The 6,191-nt window shown below is 45.7% G+C and overlaps 1 pseudogene; it reads left to right on the top strand.

The window, feature by feature from the left end:
- Window positions 1-87: 87 nt before the first annotated feature.
- Window positions 88-2,863, top strand: LOC139360967 (testis-specific Y-encoded protein 2-like; annotated as a pseudogene).
- Window positions 2,864-6,191: the final 3,328 nt, after the last annotated feature.

The raw sequence follows: 6,191 nt of genomic DNA on the forward strand, positions 1-6,191 counted from the left end.
GGTCTTGGAGGGGCTCCTGGGGCCCTTCGGTCTCCATGTCTTCCCGCGGCTCCCTGCGCCCTTTGCCTGCAGTCCCTTAGGGGGCGCCTGCTAGCCCGGCGCATGCGCCCTGAGGGCCCGCCGTCCCACCGGCTGCGGTGAAGGGCAGCGGCAGGGTTCCTGCGGTGAGGGTCCGGCAGCACAGGCGGTGGTCAGTGGGAGTCCGAAGGGGGGCACCGTCTTCAGGATGGAGTCTCTACAGGAGGGGGAGGCCGGGGCGCAGAGCCAGCAGGGAGCTTTGGGGGAGGAGGCGGTGCTGGGAGCGGATGACATAATGGCGGAGGTGGAGGTGGTGGCCCACCAGGAAGCCGACGAGAAGCGGCAGGAGCAGGTCCAGCGGGCACAGCCTGGCCCTGGGCCCATGAGCCCAGAGTCTGCACTGGAGGAGCTGCTGGCCGTTCAGGTGGAGCTGGAGCCGGTTAATGCCCGAGCCAGGAAGGCCTTTTCTCAGCAGAGGGAAAAGATGGAGCGGAGGCGCAAGCCCCACCTGGACCGCAGAGGCGCCATCATCCAGAGCATGCCTGGCTTCTGGGCCAATGTTGTATCCTTTGCAGTGTTTCTTCTGCTTTTCCAGTTGAGCGGTGCTCTTGGGAAGTGTAAGGAACTTACGGGCGGCTCGGCGTCGATGTGACCATTTGGGGAACACGGGTGAGTTTCCACAGACAAATGTGGCTGAAGAAAGCCAGAGCAGACACGGGTACTATTTTCCTGCGTGCGTGAGAGAAACGCTTCATGGTGCCAAGCAGCAGACGTTTGGGGCATCTTTCTGAAGAGCAGAAGCGAGTTCTCAGCAGAACACGTGTTGCTGTGAATCAAGCTATCGTTTTAAGGGACTGTGACTGCTCCGCCTTGCCAGTCCGATCTGGGACTGGGCTTCTTCGGGTATGAGCAGATTCTGCCAGGCCTCAGACACCGGCAGTTCTCTGCATGTCGCCCCTCCCCGTGTCAGTGCGGTCAGCCTCACAATGATACACCCTCGGTGAAACCCGAGAGGTCTGAATTCAGGGGGAGGGAGAGGAGAAAGGGAGGTCATTCATGGATGCAGATCTGAAAAAATCCCCTAGCCGCCCCTCTGGGTGCTCTTAGGCCTTCCCCGTTGCTTCTAGCTTTTCTTTCCGTTGCATCTCGAGGCTCTTTGACCTCAATCAGATTGCAAACCACCCTCAGATGTCGGCCCTGATCACTGACCAAGATGAAGACATGCTGAGCTACATGATCAACTTGGAGGTGAGGCCGGGAAGACTAAGGCTGGAGGGTTGAGTGGGGGAGGCTGAGGGAGATAATTTATTCCTGCAAGCAACAGTGGGCACCTCAGCCAAAAAGGTGTTTAAGCTTTCTCCACCTTGTCCGGACAGGTGAAAGAAGCGAAGCATCCCGTTCATCTCTGCCAGATCATGTTGTTCTTTCGGAGTAACCCCTACTTCCAGAATAAAGTGATTACCAAGGAATATCTCGTGAACGTCACAGGTGACAGGTGGCTCCCAGGATGGGTAGTGGAAGGAGGAAGGTGGGTGGATCAGTGCCAACGTGTTCCAGCCCCCTTACCAAAACATCCTCTGTCTGTAGAATACAGGGCTTCTCATTCCACTCCAATTCAGTGGTGTCAGGATTATGAAGTTGAGGCCTATCGCCGCAGACACAACAACAGCGGTCTTAACTTCTTCAACTGGTTTTCTGACCACAACTTCGCAGGATCCAATAGGATTGCTGAGGTGGGTCCTTGCTGGGAAACATGAGGAATGACCCCGGTGTGTTCCCAGCTGCTTGGGTCACCAGTCTGAGCTCTCATGAGGCCTTTTCCGGTTGATTCCCCTGACAGATCCTATGTAAGGACCTGTGGCGCGATCCCCTGCAATACTACAGGAGGATGAAGCCACCTGAAGAGGAAACAGAGATTTCAGGTGAGCCGTACAGTGGGAACTGGAGCTGTCTGATACCCAGGATAAGGGTGTTGACACACCTCTCTATTCAGGGAGCCTGGAGGCTCATTTCAGAAATGTAGAACCTGGGGGTCCGTCTTATCCATGCCGAAATTCCTTGAGAGGAAGACACAGCATGACAGAATCCAGGACATTCATGGCATTGGGCTGAAAAAGGCACATGAGACACTGCACTGCAAAGCAGGTTATAACTGTGGAGTCTTAAGCCCGGGGACGCATAGTGCGTGTCCACACTCACTGAGAAGTAAAGCCGAGTTCTTACCTTCAATCTGTGGCACTTGGTTCCGTGGCCGACAACCCGACGGGGAGTCATCTTACCAACCCCTAAAGCTTGGGCTCCCGGAATGTGCCTGGTTGTCCTCCTTGCCACAGACCACAAAGGACTGTTTAGATCGATGGATTTCCTTAAGCTATTACCCCATCGGATTTCCGTGTGCTTTTAGTGTACAACGCGTCTTGTTAGCTGACTCCTGTCACAGAGAATACTGGAAATGGGGCAGGTATTGCAGAGAATAGTTTGTAACACATGCACGGTAGGAGGAAGTTGAAGAGATCACAAAAGGGGAAGGGGTAGTCTTTTCTCAGCAGGCCGTAAAATTAAAACATTTTAAATGGTGGCTCAGAGGAGATGCATTTTGACATGTGTTTGTGTTTCTCTAGGGAACGCGCAGATGTTGGGTTGAATATGATGGAGCATCGGACACAGGTGCTGTGTTCACCTAACACGGCAGAACTCCTGAAAACTTACTACAGTATGCAGGATGTCAGTACTGAGCATGGTCTTGTGCACAGGAACTGAAGGACAAGCAGATCCAGTCACAGCAAATGAAGACAGGAAGCGGGGTGGGGGAATTGAATTGTATGGAATAAAAAATAAACAGTATTAAGGATGTGTGGCTCTGTGTGTGTGTGTGTGTGTGTGTGTGTCTGTGTGTTTGTGTGTCTGTGTGTGTGTGTGTCGGTTGATCCCCTGGATTCCGCTGTCATAATGAATTGATCAATCTATATGTTTGATTCTCTTCATGAAAATGACCAGTCTGTGTGGGAGCTGGGCCTCTGAATTTGTAGAGTGAATTGGTGTGAAATGTTTTGGGATTCTTTCTATAGGACAGAGTTGGGGAGGTACAAGAAACAGAAGACAGTTAAGTTGACAGCTTACTTCATCCTATGGAAGCAGAGATAGTTCAATGACATTGGGTGATGGACACTGAGCTATCCAGGGCCCAGTTTGCTGGGGTAAGGTACCTGCAAAATCCTTCATTTTGGGTATCATCAGACACATTAAGATAGCACAGGATAATGGAAATGTTAACGTTATCTTTCGTGTCGAATTCACAGCTTATTTTTCTTTAAAGGCGAATGCGTAATCTTTTTCTGGGACAATCAGCCTCTCAGGACTTCTCACACACCAACGTGAGAAGAAATGAGCACATAAGGTATATGGAAGCCTTATGGGAAAGGTTTCAGAGGCATATGAGAAGACATTCAGGATACGCACTTTTTTTTTTTTTTTTTTTTCTGGCGTAGGTGACTAAGGCAAAACACAAACATGCAGAAGTGAGGGGAAAGGTGGTGGATTTGTGGAATATAAGATTGCCTGAGGATCCATGCCTGGACTGTCTGTCACTTGATGACCCAGAATATGGACGATGTTGTTGATGTTTACATCTTTAGCTGGGTTAAGCTTTTCTCCAAGATGCTTCTTTAGGTGAGGAGGCGAAAATGTACGTAGCTAACACCAATGCGAGTGCATTTTGTGCATTTTTTTCTTTACGATTTTCCTTAAAGTTTTATTAAAGCAATGACCTGGTCTATTAAATATAATACTATAATGTACAAATCAAACCTGGACACTTACCATAACTCTGATATGTAAGAAATTCCTCTTGGATGGTCAGAATGATCTCTACCACGTCCCCCAACGTTGCCGTCACGGTCACTACATTTACGACAGGTTTGCTACGGTCAGCAGGAACATCTTCAGAAAACTATTTGACAGAACCGGAAACTATTATAGTACCTATATCCTCCAGAGGAATGTTCATCCCGACTAGAATAACCATAATCATGGTATCCATAACCTCTAGGTGGTGGACCATCATCCCTGGTGTCTCAGGAACTCGTATGAATTCTGCTTCCGTAAGTTAAAGCAACAAATTCTAAATTATCAACTTCTCGTATCCCAAACATAACTAACTTACAACTTAAACACAATAAAGGACCAAACACACGAATAGTTGTTTCTCCAAATACTATATGCAAATGCTCAAAAGGCACATGGAAGAAATCATCATAATTAGTTATTCAGAAAATGCATTTCAAAACCAAAATGAGATAGCATACTTCACACACACTGGAATGGGAATACATTTTAAAAAGCAGGAAATATCAAGTGTTTGAGAGGACGTAGATAATTTGGAACCCTGACACAATGCTAGCTGGAATGGAAAATGATGCAGCTACTATGAAGAAATGTGGTGGTTCCCCAAGAAAATAAACACAATTATCACAGGACCAAGCAATTCCATTCGCACATACTGAGAAATGAATAAGGGTGCCCAGACAAATAGGTATGTAGAAATACAGTGGTGGAAACAACCCAAATAAAATAATGGGTCAGCAGCTTGTGTAAGGAAAGAAGTGCTACAATGTAAACGATCCCTCAGGGCATCGTGCAAAGGAAAGGAGACAGTTATAAAAAGTCCTGTATTGTTTGAGCCCACCAACATGAAATACCCGGAACAGGTACCTTCAGAGGCAGAAAACAGATTGCTGTTTGTTAGGGGCTGAGGGAAGGGAGAAAATGAAAGGAACTGCTTAACTGGTAGTAGTTAAGGGTTGTAGTTTGGAGTGATGAAAATGTTCTGGAACTAGATGGAGGTGGCTGTTGCACAACACGGCTTGTATTAAACGCCACTTAACTATTTACCTTAAAATGTTTAATTTTGTTTTGTGAATTTCATCACCACAACAAAAGTCAACAATTTTTCCATTTTTCCTTTGCCTATCCTTTGTTGCGTGTAACCCTCATCTCTTGGTGACACATGGTCGTTCTCTGGGAAGAGCCTGGCTCTCTGCGTGAAGGACCTCCGTAATTCTCTCATCCACATGACGTGGGACATTTAATGTTAAAATGATTTCATATTATGTAAAGAACACAGATTCTGAAACACAATATTTTTCTTGTCTAAAACCACTTTTTACAATTATTTCTTGTATGACTCTGTCCTTCTTTCCCTAAATTCCTAGACTTCCGTGACAACTAAAACATTTCTCCCGGCTTTGGATAATCCCATGGCTCCACAAGGCCTGTTCTACCAACGAGCTGAAGGCAGACATTAATTCTTAAGTCAAAGTTCATTTTTAATTGTTAGTAACCAGTTAGTTATTATTTTTCTCAGATTACTATACATAAGATTTTTTCCATACCTACAAGACCAAGCAACTTTCAGTTTCCACTAAAACTTAAAATATAAAAGTATAACCGTGAACAAAAAATGGACTTTCTGCTATGTACCAGGAAGTGTGCTAGACGTAAGAGAAATAAAAGCAACAAGGAAAACTTAAATATGTACTTAAGTCAATTTAACGATCAACACATTAATACATGGTACAGTGAGGACAAAACACCCACAATTTACAGTGAAGGAAAACATGTAAAATGTAAGCTGTTTTTGAAGCATAAATGGCTATTTGTGAGACACACGCTGGGAAGATCAACTCTCAAGAAGTCCAGCAAAGCACGTTGGTGATAGCATAAAGAGTAACGGGAACTAACAGGAGATTGGGGTGATGCTGTAAAACAGAACAACTTGAAAGTGTCCAGAATGCAATGATTTTGATGGTAATGTAACGGGATTCCGTACGTAATAGAAGGACACAACTCTTTAAAGCTGCGATAAACACACAATCCCCAGAATTTAAGATTCAATAAGACAGAGACCATTGGTTGGATCAAAATAAGTCCTCAAACACACTGGGAAAAAGGAGTCATTAGGTATTCATGTTACAACAAATCACTGCGTTAACAGGATAACAATATTTGTAGGAGAGAAAGAGCAAGGATGGGGCAAAAATGCCAGTTAGTCATTCTGTTACCCAATTTCAATCTTCTCATGTTCGTTTCTACTTTCAAGTACTTAACACTTCCTTAAATGTAAAAATCTGGTTGAAATATACTTTCTCAAGAATGTATTTTCAGAAAATGTGAAA

This window comes from Macaca nemestrina, chromosome Y, assembly GCF_043159975.1.
Source record: "Macaca nemestrina isolate mMacNem1 chromosome Y, mMacNem.hap1, whole genome shotgun sequence".
Taxonomy (NCBI): Eukaryota; Metazoa; Chordata; class Mammalia; order Primates; family Cercopithecidae; genus Macaca; species Macaca nemestrina.